The sequence below is a fragment of the Notamacropus eugenii genome, chromosome 5, assembly GCF_028372415.1.
Source record: "Notamacropus eugenii isolate mMacEug1 chromosome 5, mMacEug1.pri_v2, whole genome shotgun sequence".
NCBI lineage: Eukaryota > Metazoa > Chordata > Mammalia > Diprotodontia > Macropodidae > Notamacropus > Notamacropus eugenii.
This window is the reverse complement of record NC_092876.1, coordinates 347,879,777-347,900,922: the sequence shown is the minus strand read 5'-3', so window position 1 is coordinate 347,900,922 and position 21,146 is coordinate 347,879,777.

Below are 21,146 nucleotides of genomic sequence, written 5' to 3'. Positions count from 1 at the left end.
GTAAGCCCTGGGAGATTAACAAAGATACCGTATTAAGTCCCTGATTTCCAATAGTTTATCATTTGTCTGCTACAGAGGCATAACAATGAAATCTAGATGATATGTCTTTATTGTAATTTCTGATGTTGGGAGGAACAAATCAATTCAGACTATAATTCCTCATAAGGAAAGAGAACTCATTCACTGAAAGGGGCAGAAAGATAGAATGGAAAAGAACACTGGGTTTGGAGTCAGAGAACCCAGGTTCAAGTCTCCGCTCTGCCACCAGATGCATTATGACCTTAAACAAATCACTTTACCTTTCTTGATTTTGTTTTGCCATCTATCAATTGAGAGTATGAGGGAAAAAAGGACATGAATTGTATGAGACGATCTCTGAGATCTATTCCACCTCTGAAACTATGAAAGCTATGGAACGTTCTAGACTATATAAAAAAGTCAACTCCAAATTTTTTATCTGTGTGTAGCACCTACAAGAATACTGTAAACATAGTAGGTGCCAAATAAATATCTGCTGTTTTTGTTGTTTGGTAGTTTTCAGGCTTGTTCAACTCTGTGTGTCCCCATTAGTAGTTTTCTTGGCAAAGAATCTGGAATCGTTTGCCATTTCCCTTTTCAATTCATTTTATAGAAGAGGAAACTGAGGCAAACATGGTTACAGTGGCTTGTCCTGTATCACAGAGCGAGTAAGTATCTGAGGCAACAGTTGAACTTCGAAAGATGTGTTTTCCTGACTCCAGGTCTGGCATTCTAGCTACTGTATCATCAATAAATATTTGTTGAGTGATAAATCTAGGAACAAATATATTATTGAAGAAGAGCTCTATTTGCTAGCGTTGAAGTAAACTTCTTAGAATTTCCACATGTAAATTGCAGCAAACACAGAAAATCTTGAAAATAATGAGCAACCATTCAATAGATAGTTGGTAAACTATGGGTACAGAATTCGACATGAGCTGTCAGTTTGTATTTGTTTATTTTGTTTAACTTTTTGTTACATGAGAAACTTCTCCGAATAGTGATGTTGGGAAATGACAGCAATATAAAAAATGAAAAATGATTAACTTTCCGAAATAAATAAAAGTTAGGAATCGTGGATATAAATATAGAAAGGATCTGAAACAGCATCTACCTCATTTTCTTCATTTCGCAAATAAAAGGTGTGTCACCAGTGCTAAAGTCCTGAAGACTTAGGCTTGAATCCTAGACCTGTACAATCTGGGGTAAGCAGTGTACTGTCTCTAAGCCTCAGTTTCCTCATCTGACAAATTGAGGGGTTGAACTAGATGACCTCAGACACTTAATAGCTGTGTGACCCTGGCAAGTCACAACTCTGTTTATGTCAGTTTCCTCATTTGTGAAATGAGCTAGAGAAGGAAATGGCAAACCACTCTAGTATCTTTGCTAAGAAAACCCCAAATTGGATCATGAATAATTGGAAGTAACTGAAAAATAACTAAACATACAAGGTTCCTTATTACTTACAGGTTCCTTTTTTTTCCTCTCCAGGCTGAACTCCTCACTCTCCTGGACTTTCCCCAAAGCCTCTCAATCTGAGTACCTTCATCCCCAAATGACCTTCAACTTCCCATTGGGTTTTGTCTTCTTTTAGAATATTAGCTCCTTAAAAGCAAATATTATAGTTCTTTCTGCTTGTGTTTATGTTCCCAATATTTGTTAGCGTAGTGCCTGGAATATGGTAAGTCCTTAATAAATGCTCATTGACTTGACTTTTGATCTTATCACCCTGGTCTAGAGAGCTATCTATGAGTCTTAGAAAATAGCAGGCAGTTTTAACAAGCAGCCAGGTGATTAATGGATGGAAGGCTCACTGAAAATACTAGATAATGACTCCTTCCTTCCATTCTCAGACTTTGAGGAAATTGTGGTTCTCTTGATTTTCTGGAAGACAATTATTGTTCATGATGCAGGTGGGCTGAGGATTCTGGCAGATGGCGACAGTGTGGCTGTAAAAGACCAAGGGGCTCTTACAGATGGAGCACTTACTCCTTTTTATTTCTTTCTTTTTTCGTAGGCTGTTAGATATCCCAATATGGTTGTAAACTTCAAAAGTATTTATTCCCATACATTTTCTGATGTCATTGTATCATTGTATTTTGTTAAGAAATAGCAGAGGAGCAAGAAAGAGGGTGGAAAAGATAGAAAAAGAGGAGGGAGAAGAAACTTCTTAATATGCTTAACTGCAAAGTTATGATTTTCTACAAAATAAACCTTCATGGATTTGAATCCAGATATCACATTTAAGTTTTTCTGTGTTTTCTCTTCTCTAAAGGAAATAAGCTGATCACAGTCTATCTTCTACTGTCTAGTCACCCCAAAAAACAACTTCACAGTCATTTGGGGGTCCACTTCAGTGAGTACTAAATTCTTTGCCCTTCCCCCAACCTGTCTTTCAGAAGCTATTCATCTCTAGTGTGACTCTACGACTCAAGCAATGGTCTAACGGAAGTGGGGTGCCTTCTTTGACTGTCTCTGGTCGGAAGATGACAGCATCATTCATAACTATGTTGTATGTGGGAAGGAAGATTGTTACTGAAATTGATCCGACAGAGACAAGTTCTGTTGCATGCGTGCACATATTCTCTGCCATCAAGAGTGGTCCTGAACCCTTAATTTATCACCATTGTGCCAACATTGAATTCCCAGGTTCCTGTCCTCAAAACTCAGTTTTTAAGGGGAAAGCTTCATGTGCCTGACTCCCTCTCACATGAGGAGAATCTGAGTATTCAATTCCCAGAACCAGAATCAGTGTCACCAGATCTAACAATATCCTTGAGTATGTCAAAGGAGGTATCTTTATTACCTTCTTACCTTGAACATTGTTGAAAGTTATAAATTAACATAGAAGGTCTGAATTTCTTTTCTGAGTGTACAAAAATGTAGCCTATGAGAGAAGAAAGAGCCCTAGAACTGCCACCAGATACCTGACACTATCTAACTTTTCCCATTTTTACTTTTAGAAAATGTTTCTCATTCTTGACCCAATAAAAGCAAGTTTTAACAAAGAGTAGCAAGTCCCCAGCTGAGAGGTCACAGAAACTCCCTTTCTCTCCCTGATAACACTGGGAATATTCATTGTTATCATTCTTTAAGGGAGCAACCACTTCATCACTCCCACCACCAGCAATACCAACACCAACTCTTCTCTAGCACCTACCTTGGGGCAGACAAGCTAGAAAAGAAACAGAGATGGCATGGACACGGCCCATCAAACTATCCCCACATCAACATCCAAGACCACCACTTTCCCTCACATCCTGTGGAGATATAACCAAGGATCCTTCACTGAAGAGCTCAAAGAATGGGAGTGTCACACCCAGACCACCTGTCCTACTTTCATTCCTTGTGGAGATGTGACTGCAGACACCACAGCCCCTGCTACTGAAGATGGAGTAGTAACGTCCTTGGCACTGCCAAACAGTTTAATCTCAGAAGTGGATATAGTTAGGGTTACTTTGTTTTGTGGTTTGCTTTTTTTTTAATGACACTATGGAAGATGGATCATTATTCTATCTTAAGGACTCATAGGACCTTTCTATCTGATATCTAGTTGTAGTTTCCTATATGTGTCATCTCCTACTACTAGAACAGAAACTGAGGCAGGGATGATCTTGCTTTTCTCATTGGCTCTTCAGTACTTAGCACAGTGCTTTGCAGGTAAGTGTTAATAAATGTTCATTCAGTCATTCATTCATTCATTCTTTCATTCATTCATCTCTTTCCTAACCTGGCTGCACACACTATTGCTGTTTGGCAGCCAACTTCTTGAATCATTTGATTGGGCTTGATAGATAAAAAAGGAGTGAAAAAAGAAAATCTATTTCTTATCTTATCTTATTGAAGAGTAGGAGTGAAGGCAGAAAGAGAGAGACAGTGTGGTATGGTGGAAAGAACATTGCATCTGGAATCCAAAGGCCCAGCTGAGTTCAAATTCTATCTCCATAACTACTATTTAATGGCAACTCACTTAACCTTTGTGGGCCTTTTTCTCCTCATCTTCAAAATAAGGGGGAAAAATGAACAAAATGTTCTTGTAGGTCTCATCCATCTCCAAAATCCATCTCTTAGGGTCCTATGACTTTAAGGAAGCATCTGTTGTTTTAATTTCCATTAACATCTTTTTGTTTTGTATATCGCTTTCATTTTTAAATATATTCCTTCTCCCTCCTACCCCCATCACCTAGAAAGTCATCCCCTGTAACAAGTAGGAAAAAAAATTAGTTCATTAAAATTTAAAGTACTGACTTAAACTCAGAAATAACTAGGCTCTAAATACCCAGGTTTTGTCTCAGATAATAATAACCTCATTTATATAATGCTTACTATGTGCCAGGCACTGCGCCAAGCACCTTACAATTATTATGTCATTTGATGGAAGGAATGTGACCCTAGATAAGACACTTAACACCTTTGGGCCTGTTTCTTCATCTGTAAGATGAAAGAGTTGTGTTTGCTGACCTCTTAAGTCCGTCCCAGTTCTAAATCTATGACCTTGTGATCAACAGAGCTTGAGGCTACATTCAAAGCTCCACATCCATCGTCCAGCACCTCTGCAAAGAAGGAAGTGAAGGATATTTGAGAGAACATCCTTATAGCATTTCCTCTGTTTTCCTCTTGATCACATTCCAAGACTCACGTAACAAAGGGACTGCTTGAGGCATATAAAAGGAGGCAGCTGAATGGTGTGGGCTGTCCAATGGAGTACAAACCCAGTGACAATTCCTGGAATGAATGTGAAGCATATTTGTATCCAGGATACTAATGGTAGCGCATTTATGTTCCCATCTATATTTATCAATGTAGTATAATATAAATGGTAGCTATATAGTATTTTAAGATGTTTCTAGCAAATTTCAGGAAGATTGGACTGATGCTTAAGCAAAGTAGACAGTTGCCTTTACACTATAATTAGAGGGCAATCTGAATATTTTCCTCACCCAATATAATCTCTCACATTAACCTGACATTATTTCCCTTTCATAATCTGGCCCTTGAAAACCTTTCTGGACTTCTTTCATATTCTCTCCTTCATATCCTCTACCTTAAACATGTGTGTATGTATGTATATGTGTATGTGTGTATAAAATAAAAGTGTTTAGATATCTCCTCTTAGAATGGACTTAGAAGAGTGATTCCTACTCCCTGTCTCTATTTTCTCTCTGCCCACTCACTCCTCAATACTTCACAGTCTGACTTCCTCTTCCACTCTGATACTAAAACCATTCTCTCTAAGAGCACCATTATATTGTCATTATCAAATGAGACCACCTTCTCATAAGCATTCTCAACTTTGACTTTGACTCAGCTTTGGAATTTTCGTGACACTCCTGAGCACCTTCTTTTGAAGTTCAGTTTTATTCACATTCATTCCTGCTCCTACTTCCACCAGTGGAATTCAGGCTTCCAGAACAACCTCCTGCCTAGGCTACTGGAAAGTTCTCCTCAACTATCTTTCCACCTCCATTCTCTATTGCTCTAATCCATTTTTATAGCTATAAACAGGTTAGTCCTCCTAAGGTAAAGTTCTGAATATGATACTTCATTCTTCAAAAGTTGAATACAATTATTAATTAAGGAATGGCTGAACAAGTTGTGGTATATGATTGCAATAGAAGACTATTGTGTTGCAAGCAATTATAAGCAGGCTGATTTCAGAAAAACCTGGAAAGATTTATCATGAACAGATGTTGAGTGAAGTGAGCAGAACCAGGAGAACATTGTACACAGTAATAGTAATGTTGAATGATGACCAACTATGAATGACTTGGCTATTCTCAGCAACACAATGATAGAATACAATTTCAAAGGATTCATGATGAAAAATGTTATCTACCTCCAGGGAACAAACTAATGCAGTCTGAATGCATATCAAAGCATACTATTTTTAACTTTTTTATGTTTTTTAATCTGTTTCTTCTTTCACAACATGGATAATATGGAAACATGTTTTACATGATTGTACATGTATAACATACCAAATTGCTTGCTGTCTTAGGTAGGAGGGAGAGGAGGAGGGAAGGAAGGAGAAAATTTGGAACTCAAAATTTTTTAAAATGAATGTCAAAAATTGTCTTTAACTGTAATTGGGGAAATGATACTATTTTAAAAATAAATTACATTTTGAAAATAATTGGTTTTCAAAAATATCCACAACACATATTAAAATTTAATATGAATGATAAAAAGAATGATTTCTTTTTGTCTACAAAAAAGGGTCAAAATAATTAATTTCACATTCAAGGTCTGCATAATCTTATTGCAGTCTAATTTCCTAGGTTTACCAAATAATAGTTGACTATGCATCTAGATGGCATAGTGAATAGAGTGGTAAATTTAGAATCAAGATGACGTGAGTTTAAAATCTACTTCAGATACTAGCCATAGGGTTTGTACTGGTCCTTGGGCAAGTCAGTCTCTCAGACTCAGTTTTCCTCATCAATGAAATGAGGAGAACAATAGCACCTATTTTACAGAGTTATAATGAGGATCAAATGAGACTAAGCTATTAAAGTTTTTAAAATGCATTAAGCCACTTGGGACATTCTGCAAATGCCATGCTTTGCAAATCCAAAAACATTATATAAATTCTTGTGTTATCTTTATTGTCATGCTTTGGCCAAGCTGAATTACTTGTTTTTTATCATACCATACCTGAAATCTTTTAAAGTCCTGCTCAAATGTCACTTCTTCCATGAAGCCTTTCCCCATTCTTCCTCCTTCCTCTCTCCCCAGTCAGAAATGACAGACATCACTGCTTCAGATTCTCATTGGTGGCATTTCAGGAGCCTTTGCAACTGACAGCTATTTCCTGCTGTGTAGCTGAGAAACCCTAGGGGCTGAGGGACACAATAGTGACAAGCTTTTTTTCCTTAATAATTTCAAAGATAGCTGTGCCATAGCCATTCTTGTAGATATGTTGCTGCCACTGTTGTTTCCACTCAGAAATAGTGATAGTTAACATATAAACCATCTCTTGGTGTTTTCCCATGCCAGTGATTGCGGTAAGTCTCTCGCTTGCTGAGGAGTTACTGCAGAGAGAAGACTGCCTTTGTGTAGAGGACAAAAGAGTTCATAAAGGACTTGGTACTTTGGGCTACTGATGATTGGCCCAACATTTATATATGTATGCACGTTTGTCATTCATCCAAGGGAGATGTGTCTTGACTTCTATGTATGCAGAAGACTAGTCACCTTTCCCTAATTTCACCTCCTGCTTATCTGTGTGTGGCAGAAAGGAGTTTGACACTGGTCCAAGGAAATTAGTTCAACACAGAGTTATGAACAGTGGTGAGAATATGTCTTATGTTAATCATTCAACTGAACAATCAACAAATGAGCATTTATTAATCTTTTGAGGCAACTAAGTGGCACAAGGGACAGAATTCAAATCCTGCCTCAGATACTATGTGTACTTGACTGTGCAACATGGGAGACACTGGCACAGGACCACTCAGCATAGCATGCCCACATAAGAAAAGGTGCTGTGCTCTTTGAGCAAAGCAAAATTGAGACAGCACAAAGTAAACATGGGACACGCAAATTTGGGATATCTACCCCAAATATGTATATGGACTATCTGTGCCTAACCTGTGGTAGAGTATTCCAAGCTCATATTGGTCTGATCAGCCAGCCAGACTCACTGTTATTTCACTTTACAATGGTGATGTCATTTTGGTCCTCTTTGAAGACAAAGGACAACCAACTATTGTGAGTCATTTAATCTTCTTAGCATCAGATTCCTCATCTGAAAAATGGGGATAATATCCAAAGAGATCACAAAAAATGAAAAGGACCCACATGTACAAAAGTATTTACTCAGCTCTTTTTGTCGTGGCAAAGAATTAGAAATTAAGGGGATGTCCATCAACTGGAGAATGTCTGAACAACTTGTGGTATACCAATGCAATGGAATACTATTATGCTATAATAAATGATGAGAAGGTAGATTTCAGAAAAGCCTGGAAAGACTTACATGAACTGATGCTAAGTGAAGTGAGCAGAACCAAGAGAACATTGTACATAGTAACAGCAACATTGTGCAATGTTATGATACTTAGCATTTTTTTTTTAGCAATACAAAGATCTAAGACAATTCCAAAAGGTTCATGATGGAAAATGCTGTCTACATCCAGAGAAAAAAACTTTGGAATATGAGTGCAGATTAAAGAACACTATTTTCACTTTTTTTTTTAATTTTTTCTTTCTCATGGTTCTTCCCATTTGTTCTGATTCTTCTTTCACAGCATGAATAATGTGGAAATGTGTTTAACATGATTGTACAAATATAACCTAGATCAGATTGTTTATCATTTTGGGGAGAGGGAAAGGGAGGGAGGGAGGAAAAATTGGAACTTAAAATCTTACAAAAGTGAATGTTGAAAACTATCTTTACATGTAATTGGGAAAAAAAACTAGTGGGAAAATGGGATGATAATAACACCTACTCATAATGCTCATAGCATTGTGAAAATCAAATGAGATGAGAAATGCAAAAGATTTTGTAAATCTCAAAACACTGTTTAAAAGCTAGTTATTATTGTTGTCATCGTTGTTTGTTACTGGTGTTGTTCTTATATGGTTTCTCTGTGCCGAGCACATGATAATTAATAGGAGCACAAAGATAAAAATGAAGCAGTTCTTGTCCTTTAGGAGCCAACATTCAATAGGAGATATCATATACATATAAGTGTGTATTAAAACATGAAAAATGAATATAAGGTTGTTTTAGACAGGGGGGCATGAGTGTCTAAGGTGAACAAGAATAACTTCTTCCAGAAGACATCACTTGAGCTTGGTCTTAAAGGAAACCAGGGCTTCCAAAAGGTGGAAGTAGGAAGGAAGTGCATTTTAGGTATGAAGGATAGCCTTTTCCCAAGGCATGAAGATGGCAGAGGGAATATTTTATCTTCAGGACAATAAGTAGGCTAATAGAGATAGATCACATAATGTGTGAAGAAGAGTAATGTGTAAGAAGAATGGAAAGGCAGGGAGGAGTTAGTCTGTAAAGAAATGGAAATGCCAACAGAGGAATTTATATTTGTTACTAAAGGTAATAGGCAGCTATCCAGGTAGAACAGTGGATAAAATACTAGACCTGGAGTCATGAAAACCTGAGTTCAAATCCAGCCTGACACTTAGCTGAGTGTCTCCAGGCAAACCACTTAACCTCTTTCTGTCTCAGTTCCCTTAATTATAAAACAGGAATAATGATAGCACCTACTTTCCAAAGTAATAAGGATTAAATTAAATTATATTTATAAAGTACTTAGCACATGCCTGGCACATAGTAGGTGCTTAATAAATGTTTTTCTTCCTTTCTTCTTTACTACTAGGCAGTCTTAATAGTTTACTGAGTCTCAGAGTGGATAACATGATCATATCTGTGGTGTAAAAAAATCACTATGATGACTCTGGGGGTGATAGATTGGATTGAGGGAAGCCTTGAAATGGGGAGACAAAATAGGAGGCTATTGTAATTTTCTTGGTGAGAAATGATAAGGAGAGAACTGTATGAGAGATGTGGATATGTAAACAACAAAAGATTTGGCAGCATATTGGATATATGTAGAGCAAGTGAGGGTGAGTAGTTAAGGATGACAGTGATGTTGTGAAACTGGGTGACTGGAAGGATGGTTGTGCCAACAACAGGAAGTTTGGAAGAGAGGTGGATTTTTGAGGAAAGAAAATGAGTTCTAGTTTGGATATACTGAGCTTGAAATGCCTCCAGGACATTCAATTCAATATGTCCCATAGACATATTGGTATATGAAACCAAAACTCAGAAGACAGACTGAGCCTAGATATTTGATCTGGGAATCATCAGTACAGAAGTAATAATTGAACCCATGAGAGCTGATTATGTCATCAAGTGAGAGATTGGGAAGAGAAAATGAAGAGAGCTTAGGACAGAGCCTTGGAGGATACCCACTGTTGATAAATATGATAAGAATGGTGAATGAGAGACAATTGAGAAGGAACAGACAGAAAAAAAGGAATAAAAGCAGAGAAAAATTGTTACTAAAACTCATATGAAAGAGAGCATCTGGAAGGACGGGGTGGTCAACAGTGTAAAATGCTGCAGAAAGGTTAAGAAGGATGAGAACTGAGAAGAGGTCATAAGATTTGGCATTATTCAACCTAGATATATCTGACAGTACAATCCCTAAGCCCCTTCTCCTGTCTATTATATAGCAGGTGAGATCACCTGCAGAAGAGACCACTACTTTCACATACTCTTAGTACTTTGTTCCCTTCTTGAATTCCTCATATTCTATTCTGTACACTGGTTATGTTTGTGACTGTTTTAATGTTCCCATGAGACTGTAAGCTCCTTCAGGGCAATGAGGTTTTCTTATTTTGTTTTTGCAAATCTCTTAGAATCTTGCACAAAATAGATGTTTAATAAATAAAAAAAAGTTGAATTTAAAAAAAAGAAAAACATTAGCAAAACAGAGAACCATACAGCACAAAATACAATAAAGAAAACAACTTTGATAGACTGCCCAATATCATCCTATCAACATCACCAGAGCCATCATAATCAGGGGATAAATTTAGAAAAAAAGAGGGATTTTACAAATTTTCAAGTTCTTAACACTTCTCAGAATAATGTTTTTAATGCATGAAATAAAATACGTAGAATTACAAAAGAAACTAACTATGTTTAAATAAAGGGTATTTTTTTCCTATCTATGTTCAAATACCACCACCACCCACCAAAATCTAAGAACCCTTATTCCAATTCAACCCTTTATTTTATAGATGAGTTATTCCCCAGAGGGAAAAATGTGCAAGTACCTATTGCTTCCTGGGTGGGATAATGTCCTAAATGTTAGGGATTTTTGTTGCTGTTGTTGTTGTATAGTCATTTCAGTTGTGTCTAACTCTTTGTGACCCTATTTGAGATTTTCTTGGCAGAGACAGTAGAGTAGTTTGCCATTTCCTTCTCCAGCTCATTTTACAAATGAGGAAATTGAGACAAACAGGGTTAAGTAACTTCCGGACCTAGTAAGTATCTAAAGTTAGATATATATTCAGGTCTTCCTGACTTCAACACTATCCACTGTGCTACCCAGCTACCCCAAGGGTTAAGGATACAAATATAAAAATGAAAAAATCTGCTACCAAGGAACTTTGATATTATTGACAGTATGGCACAGTGCTATTCCCAGTCTGCTGAAGAATAAGGACTCTTTTATTGTTATAAACTTTTGAGCATTCTCCGTCCTCTAGTATAATAGTACTGCTTTTTACAGGATTCTATGATCATAGATTTAGAGCTAAAAAGGACCTTAAAGATCACTGAGTCCAACCCCCTCATTTTTTACATATATGCATATGTATATATACATATATGTAAGTATGTGTGTGTATGTATGCATGTGTGTGTACATACATATTTGCTGAGGCCTAGAGAGGTTGTTACTTGTCCTGGATCACACATCTAGCACATATCTGAGGCAGATTTAATTCCTGGCTCCAAAGTCCATACTCTATCCAGCACTTAGCACAGTACCTGGCACATAGCAGGCACTAAATAAATATTTATTTATTGTTTATTGATTGCTGAACCAAATGAAAAAATTATTCTGACAAAAGGCTACTATTAATTCAATACTCTTTTGAAGTGAATTTATATTTTATTGATCTAAATGTATTTGAAAAATAGTAAGGCATACATATGTGAGATGTAGTATTTATTCATTCTGCAGAAGGCGTGCTTGCTTGTTTATTACTTTGAGCCATACTGCATATTTGTTGGGCTTATAAAAATGTCTGATCCTATCCAAATCCTGATTGTGTATTTAAAGGTGGTTTTGACAGAAGAGTCAGAGAAGTCAGCGATGTACAAAGCAACAAGCTTTATTGGGCCATATTTTAGATACTCAGAAGTGAGAGCAGGAGTAAGACAGAGGTCATCAAGGATACAACCAGAGAAGCTGATGGAAAATTCAGCATGATGGTCTTTAGACAATACCAGGAAGACGGTTAAGAGTTAACAATGGGACTTTTAGCAAGAATATCCCGAGCCTCGGAACACCCAGGTTTCACTGAGCTCTCTGCCTTCCCTAGTCAGTTATATGATGCTTCCTCTCCTCCTCCTCTGAGGTAGTTCAGTGGCTTGAGAAAGGGTCATCAATATTTTTAAAGAAGAGTATGGGTTCTCATTCAGGAAGCTAGGTAGATAGAGCACCAGGCTTGGAGTGAGGAAGGCCTGAATTCAAATACAGCCTCAGAAACTCCCTGCCTGCATGACCCACATTAATATTGTTTGACTTGGCTTTCTCATTAGTGAAATGTAGATAACAATAACATCTACCTCCCAATGTTGTTGTGAAGACCAAATGAAATAATAATTGTAAAGCACTTAACAACATGCCTGACGCATAGTAAGCTCTCTGTAAATATTAGTTGCTATCATTATTATTACTTTTGGTTGGATTCTCACCTCTGATGTCATGGGCAGGTAGGGTCTAGAAGAGAGCTATGAAATTAAATCTAGAAAGAAAGAAAAAAACCATGGTGCATGGAAAATCCAAGAAAATGAGCAGGAAGAAGGAGAATGTCCACAGTGAAAACAATCTGGCACAGACTGATCAGAGACCCTTCAATGCAAACTCAGGAAGTTTGTTTTGGATATTTCAGTTGTGCATATAGATTCATAGATCATTTGCAATGTAGCTCCCATTCAGAAACTCTTTAGACACTTACCCAGAATTTAGTTGAAGTAGTCCAAAGAACATTAGGTTTGGAGTCAAATTCCAGATGCACAATTGTACAAACTTGGGCAAGTTTCCCAATATCCCTGGGGGTTTTTAGTCTTACAAAATCTCAAAATTTCTTCCAGCTTTTATTCTTAGAGTCCTCAGTTTATGGTTGCCTCCTCTTGATTTGCCTTTTGCCTATATAACCGTTGCTGGTCAGGATAATGATTCTTCTCTTTTCCCCTGCCTTCTTCCTCTTTCTTCCTATGGAATAAAGCTATTCTACAAGCCTTAGATTCTCTCGCTCTCTTACATTCTTTCCCTTTGTGATTGATCTGATTTCTCCCTAGAACTTCATCTGTCTTCATATAATTTCCAATGTTTTTCTCTGGCCATGACCTCTGTCATGAGCACTAGACTCACATTTTCATCTGCTACTGAAACTGTTTGAATCTGGAATCATCGTCTGTCAAAAATTTATTCTTCCTTCTGAAACTACTTATGTAAATGGCGTATATATTTTACCAGTTATCTAGAAATGAAACTTAGTTTCAGAGTTTTTTTCTCCTTTTTTCTTTTATTTTTTTCTCCTTTTACCTTCTTTTTAGTTTTTTTTTCCAACTACATGTAAAAACCATTTTTACATTTTATTTTAAATTTGTAGTTCAAATTCTCTCCCCCCTCCCTCCTATCAAAACTCATTGAGAAGGCAAGCAATTTGATATAGGTTATACATGTGCAGGCATGCAACACACATTTCCACAATAGTCATATTGTAAAAGAAATCAAACCAAAACAATAACAGCAAGAAAAATAAAGTTTTAAAAAAGTATGGTTCAAGCTGCATTCAAGCTTCATCAGTTCTTTTTCTGATGGTAGCATTTTTCATCATAATTCCATCAAAATTTTCTTGGATCATTGTATTGCTCAAAATAGCTAAGATATCCACAGTTGGTCATAAATGTTGCTGTTACTGTGTACAATGTTTTGGTTCTGCTCATTTCACTTTGCCTCATAGTTCATGCAAGTCTTTAAAGGTTTTTTCTGAAAGCATCCTGCTCATCTTTTCTTAAAACACAATACTATTCCATCCACAAACATATTCCACAGACATTCCCCAATTGATGGACATCCCCTCAAATCCCATTCTTTACTACCTCATAAAAAGAACTGCTATAATTGTTTTTGTACATATAGACCCTTTTACTTTTTTAACTCTTTGAGATACAGACCAAATAGTGTTATTGCTGGGCCAAAGGGTATTCAGTTTTGTAGCCCTTTAGGCATAGTTCCAAATTGCTCTCTGGAATGGTTGGGTTAGTTCATAACTCCACCAGCAGTGCATGAGTGCCAAAATTTTCTTACATCCCTCCTAACCTTTGTCATTTTCCTTTTTGGTCATATTAATTAATCTAATAGGTATGATATGGTACCTCAGAGTTGTCTTAAAGTTGTCTGCATTTCTCTAACCAATAATTATTGAGAGCATTTTTATATGGTTAAAGATAAGTTTGATTTTTCTTCTGAAAATTGCCTGTTCACATCCTTTGACCATTTGTCAATTTGATAATGACTTGTACTCTTATAAATTTGATTCAGTTCTCTACATATATGAGAAATGAGGTCATTATCAGAGATATTCATGGCAAAAAAAAAAAATTCACAGCTTTATGCTTTTTTTCCTGTCTTGGTTTCATTGGTTTTGTTTGGGTAAAACCATTTCTTTTCATTTAATGTACTCAAAAATATCTATTTTATATCTCATAATGATCTCTATCTTGTTTGTTATAAATTCTTTCCCTTTTCATAGATATGACAAACTATTCCATGCTCCACTAGTTTGTTTATTGTATCACCCTTTATGTCTAAATCAGATAATCTACTTTTCTACCCTCTTCCATTTTATGGGTGAATTAATCCCATTCATATTAGTAGTTATGATTATTAACTCAGAATTTCCCTGCATCCTGAATTTTTCCCTATATCTCCTCCTCTCTCTCTGTTTTTGCGCTGTCCCTCCTCAAAAGTGGTTTGTTTCTGACCACCACCTCCCTCAATCTGCCCTGCCTTCTATCAACCTCACCCTTGTCTTATGCACCTCCATTCGTACTTCCCTGTAGGGTAAGAAAGATTACTATACTCAACTGAGTGTGTATGCTATTCCCTCCTTGAGTCAATTTTGATGAGAGTAATTTTCAAGCATTACACACCACCTCCTCTATATTATCCTCCACTATAAAAGTCCTTTCCCTGTTCTCCAAGAACATCCCTTAATTTTATTTTTTTGGCTATCATTCCATCATAATCAACTCATAACCACGTATAACATCAATGCAATACTCATAGCAGCTGTTATAAATATGCATACATAGTTTAAGGGTGAATTTTCAAAATATAATAAACTCTCTTCCTCAAAGAAAAAACCAAAATATTTATTTGGGACATCATTAGAATATCAGAAGACAAGATTTAACAAGATACTTATCAGTAATACATGGAGTGCTGAGATCTTAAACCTTCTTTCTGTCGGGCCTCCCCACAAAATCAAGTTCCCCTAGACAAATTCCTCTCTCCACCCATTCACAGTTTGCTTCTCTCTCTCTCTCTCTCTCCCTCTCTCTGTCTCTCTCTCTGTCTCTGCCTCTCTCTCTGTCTCTGCCTCTCTCTCTCTCTCTCTCTCTCTCTCTCTCTCACTCTCTCTCTCTCTCTCTCTCTCCCTCTCCTCCTTGGGCCAAGTGCTCCCACTTATAGCTTTTTATCTCTTTCTGCTTTGCCACCTGTCATTCTCTGCTCATGTTCTCTTTTTCTCTTTTCCTTGGGCAAACTCCTTCCAGTCTGAGCTCCATGTGACCCAGGCTTGATGTGACCACAAGCTCCATGGGTTAGGCCTATTTAAGGGCAGGGAAGACCTTCCTATTCTATTAACATTACACCATACCTTATATCTATGCATGCTCCTTCTAACTTCACTAATAATGATAAAGTTCTTAGGAGTTACAAATATCATCTTTCTGTGTAGGAGCAGAAACAGTTTAACCTTATTGAATCCCTTGTGAGGAGAAACTATGGGGAGGGGGAAATCTACATGACAACTTTATTACAGATGTAAAAGGAAGAGTAAGTTGTACATAAGAGATTTTCAGTTTCTTGTGCAATCATCTTTTTTATTATAGTATGCTATGGAAAAGTTTGTTTTATTCCATAAATTAAAAATAAAATGTAATAAAATTTTAGAAGAGAGATGATGTCTAGGCTCTTTTTTGTAAATGGTTTTAAGGTAGTCAATAATTCTTAAATTATCTTTCTTTGATCTACTTTTCTGATTAGTTGTTTTTCCAACACAATATTTCACATTCTTTTTAAAATTTCTTTTGATTTTATTTTATTGCTTCTTGATGTTTCATCAAGTCATTAGCTTCCACTTGACCAGTTGCTATTTTTAAGGAATTATTTTTTCAGTAAGCTTTTGTACCTTTTTTTCCATATGGTCAATTCTACTTCTTAAGGACTGCTTCACTTTAGTCAATTTTTGTACTGTCTTTTCCATCTGGCAATTCTGTTTTTTAAGGAGTTCTCTTCAGTGAATTTTTGTGCCTTTTTTAACATTAGGCCAATTCTGGTTTTTTAAGGTGTTATTTTCTTCAGTATTTTATTCCACCTCTTTTACTGTTGATTTTCTTTTTTTCCTGCTTTTCTTTCATCACTCTCATTTATGTTCCCAATTTTTCCTCTACCTCTCCTATTTGACTTTTAAAGTCCTTTTTTGAGTGTTTCAGAAGTTCTTTTTGGGCCTGAAACTAATTTACATTTTTCTTTGAGGCTTTCTATGTAGCTGTTTTGACATTATTTTCTTGTGAGTTTGTGTTTTGATTTTCCTTGTCATCATAGTAACTATTTATGGTCGTGTTCTTTTTTTGTTGGTTGTTTGCTTTGCTCATTTTTACTGCCTATTTCTTGACTTTTAATTTCATGTCAAAAATTGGACTTTCCTCCCAAGTTGGAGCAGGTACTGTTCCAAGCTTCAGGATTTTTGTACTGCTGTTTTTAAAACTAGTTTGGGGAGTTTGTAGCTTTTCGGTTCTTCCAAGGTGTTATGATCCAAGGAGAGATAAGTTTATTGCTTTCTTGGCCTGTGCTCTGAGTGACGAAAGCATTCTTTTCCACTCTGGAATTTTTATCAGGGTCTCTGTTCTTGCTAGTATCCTTCTTTGCCCTAGTACTGTAACCCAGAACTCCATGTGGGCAATACAACAGAGACCTGATCTCAGTGCCAGAAAAGAGTCTCCTGTAATCCCCTTCTAACCAATTGTCTAACTTCCTTATGGTCTGAGGGCTGAGTGATCAGAAATATGCCATGCTGACTCAACCCACAAGACTTGCTGCTGGCTGGCCAGGGCATGGCCTATGCTGGTCCGCCCTTCACTGAACTGTCTCATTGGAGTGAGCATACATACATACATACATACTTACACACACATGCACGTATACACGTACACACAAGTCAGTCACTATGCTAATCACTCTGATAAGCACTGGAGATATAAGTAAAAACAAGCAAGATATTTTCTAGCCTCAAAGAGTTTACTTTTTAATGGGGGACTCACTCACCTTTTCCTAGTACCATATCTTTTTTTTTAAGTTAATTATTTTTGTTTTTTAGTTTTTGACATTCACTTCCATAAGTTTTAAATTTTCTCCCCTTCCCTCCCCATTCGCTTTCCAAGATGGCCTATAATCCTGTAGAGGTTCCACATATACATTCCTATTAAATATATTTTCACACTGGTCATGTTGTATGGAAGAATTATAATGAAAAAGGAAAAACAAAAAGGAAACTGGTCTACTTTGTTCTACATTCAGACTCCATAGTTCTTTCTCTGGATGTAGATGGCATTTTCCATCATGAATCCTTTGGAATTGTTTTAAGTCTTTGCATTTCTGAGAAGGGTTAAGTCTATCAAGATCAGTCATCACAGACTGTGGCTGTTTTAGAACTCATATCTTAAATTCATACCCATTGACCCCTTCACAGACATTCTCTTTGACTTACCAGTAGCTTTTACCTGTTTTGGCCTATGCAACCAATGAGCTGGCAGTCCTCTTGATTCTCCACATCACTTCTCAAATGTGTTCCCTTCTTTCCTCTACCCCAGGCATTCTGGTTTAGGACCCTGTCAGCTCTTTCCATGATCACTGCAGAAGTTTCCTATGTGGTCCCCCTGCTGAGTCCCTCTCCACTTCAATCCAATCTTTTTTACAGTTGCCAATATAGTCTCCCTAAGGGAAAGGTCTGGCCATATCCCATCCTTGCTCTTAAAAAATCCTTTCTATAGTTTCTCTTTGCTCTAAATTAAAACACAAACTTCTCAATTTTGAATTAAGGCCCTCGTGAATAAAATTCCAAACTATATATCCAACTTTATTTCACATTATGCCCTCTCATGCTTTCCATTCCATTTCAACTAGGCTACTAGCATTATCCAAATGTAACATTCCTTCTTGGGGATCATTCATTTTCTTAGCCATCCTCAATGCCTGAAAGGTATCCCTCCTAATATCAGAATCCTTCTATTCCTTCAGGACTCTCCTCTATTTTCAACTTCTTTAAGGTTTTCTCTACTCCCCTAAATAGACAGTATTCTAGCCTGCCCTCTTTAACTTATTCTGTATTTATTTATTTGTTTATGCAGATTTATATACTTAAAGACTTTGAGGCTTAGAACTGTTTCTAGTTTTGTTTTGTGTTCTTTTGAATGTGTCCACAATGCACCTCACACATGAAAGGGTCATAGATTTAGAATTTTAGAAGTTTATAGACATTATTTCTAAACCAACCCATGCACTTAACAGATGAAAACACTGAGGACAAGAAATGTTTAGCAGCTCGTCATCGGTCACACAGGTGATGAACAGAAGGGCTCGTATTTCAACTTTGAACCATATATGGAACTTAGATTTTGAAAAATTATCATTAATTATAATCCCAAACTTCCTTTGCAACCTATAAACATGATTTTTCTGTGATTTTAGTCTTTGTTTATTCAGAATACTGTCAATTAATTTGATGGCATATCCTTCAAGGATTTGAACCCTGGTCCTATGTCACCTAATTCAGGGTCAATGAGATTTATTAACATTTGTTATATTAAATTGAATTGTATCCTTCAAAATGTTTCAGTTTTTATGACTTTGTCAAGCAATCTGGTTTTCTCCTTGGGATTCTCATTCCCTCAGCTCCAGGTCTGACTCTTTTTCCTTAGGACCACTGTTTTAAGAAGGATCTCTGTCATATTCCACTTTACTCTGGACTTCATTCTCTCTGGACCTCACTTCTCTCTCCTCTCTTCCCCCACTTCCTTCCAAATGTTAACTTCTACCACTAAAAAAGTAAATTTTTGGAGCATAGGGACTTTAATGCTTGCTTATATTTATATCCTTAGTACCTGATAGTGGTGGGCACAAAATATTTAATAAATGTTCTATCATCTATCTATCTGTTCTTACATTTTATCTATCTGAGCCTATCTTCTTATCCTTATCTTTGATCTATCTATCCTCATCTTCCTACTCTTATCTGTATTTATATCCTTATCTATTATCTATCTATATTCAAGAAAATATGGTTAGGTCAGAGCTGAGATGGTAGAGGCAAGAAGTCACTTGAATTCTCCCAAATTCTCCTTCAAACAACTTTAAAATAATTCCTCAAATAAAATTCTGGAGTGGTAGTGCTAAGGGTTGAGTGAATCAAGTTTCCAGTCAAAGACATCTTAGAAAGATGGCAGGAAAGGCCTTTTACACCAGGGAGTGACAACACCAGTAGAAGGCTTGGAGCAGGCTGAATCAGTAAAAGAAGCAGCTCAGAGACACTAACAAGGACAGACAACTGGGAAAAGAGAGATTATAGGTGACCCTTAGTTTGTGCTAGGTTTGGGTTACTGTTGCATTCCTCATATATACTTTGAAGTCTCAATTCTAGGGCAAAGATGAGCCAGAGAGCACTAACATTTGTAGCTGAGGAGAATTGGAGTCCTGGTCACAGTTTCAGAGTGGGAAAGAGTCCTTGTGGTTGCTTATGAGGGTAGGAGCCCTGGTCTCAGTTTCAAGGCAGAAAAGAAGACTAATGTTTCTGGTTTGGGGAGAGCAAGGGGCCTAGTCACAGTTCCAGGGCCAATAGAAGTACTAGCACATGTGGCTACAGGGGAACAAGAAGTCTTCCTGGGTAAAGATCAGAACACAGGCCAGTATAACAGTGACCACACTTCCCCATAGATCATACCATTACAGAAGCACTAAAAACTTACAGATCCCCAGAAGTAGGTCTTAAAGCAGTAGCACAAAAAAGCCTGAAGCTTGGGATCTGCCTCAATTCAGAGTTCAACTTTAACATAAAGTTAAAAGTGAAAAAATAGGCTGGAAAAATGAGTGGGGGGAAAAACTTGACCATAAAATGTTATTACGGTGTCAGGAAAGATCAAAACACAGCTACATGGAAAACCTCAAAGAAAAATGTGAATTTATCTCAAGCTCAAAATGAATTCCTGGAAGCACTCAAAAAGGATTTGAAAAAACAAAATATGGGAGGTCAAGGAAGAATGGGGGAAAGAAATGAGAGCAATGCAAGAAAATCATGAAAAAAGAGTCAAGAGTTACAAGAGATACAAAAGAGTAAAAGAGATACAAAAAAGTACTATGAAAATAATATCTTTAAAATAAGAATTGGCCTAATGGTAAAAGAAGCACAAAAATTCACTGAAGGAAATTACTCCTTAAAAAGCAGAATTGACCAAATGGGAAAGAAGGTGCAAAAATTCATGGCAGAAGAAAAACTACATAAAAGGAAAATTGGCCAAATGAAAAAAAGAGGTACAAAAGTTGGAACACCTGAATGTTAAATTAAAAAATAAAATTAAAAAGAGAAATTCAAGAAATTATTAAGGAAATTTAAACGGATAACCTTGAATCAGAGGGCAAAATTGAAAATGAAAGAATCCATCAGTCACCTCCTGAAAGATATCCCACAATGAAACTTCCAGCAATATTATAACCAAATTCCAGAGTTCCTAGGTCAAGGAGAAAATATTGTGACCAACTAGAAACAAATGATTCAAATATCATGGAGCCACAGTCAGGATCACACAAGATTTAGCAGCTTCCACATTAAAGAAACTGACAGATTTGAATACAATATAAGAGAAGGAAAAGATGCTAGGATTGCAATCACGAATAACATAAACAAAAAAAAAGCTGAGTATAATTCTTCAGGTGAAAATAAAATGGATATTTAAAGAAATAGAAGACTTTCAAGCATTCCTGATGAAAAGAAAAGAGTTGAAAAGAAAATTTGGCTTTCAAATTCAGAATTCAAAAGAAGTATAAAAAGGTAAACATGAAAGAGAAATCATAAGGAATTCAATAAGG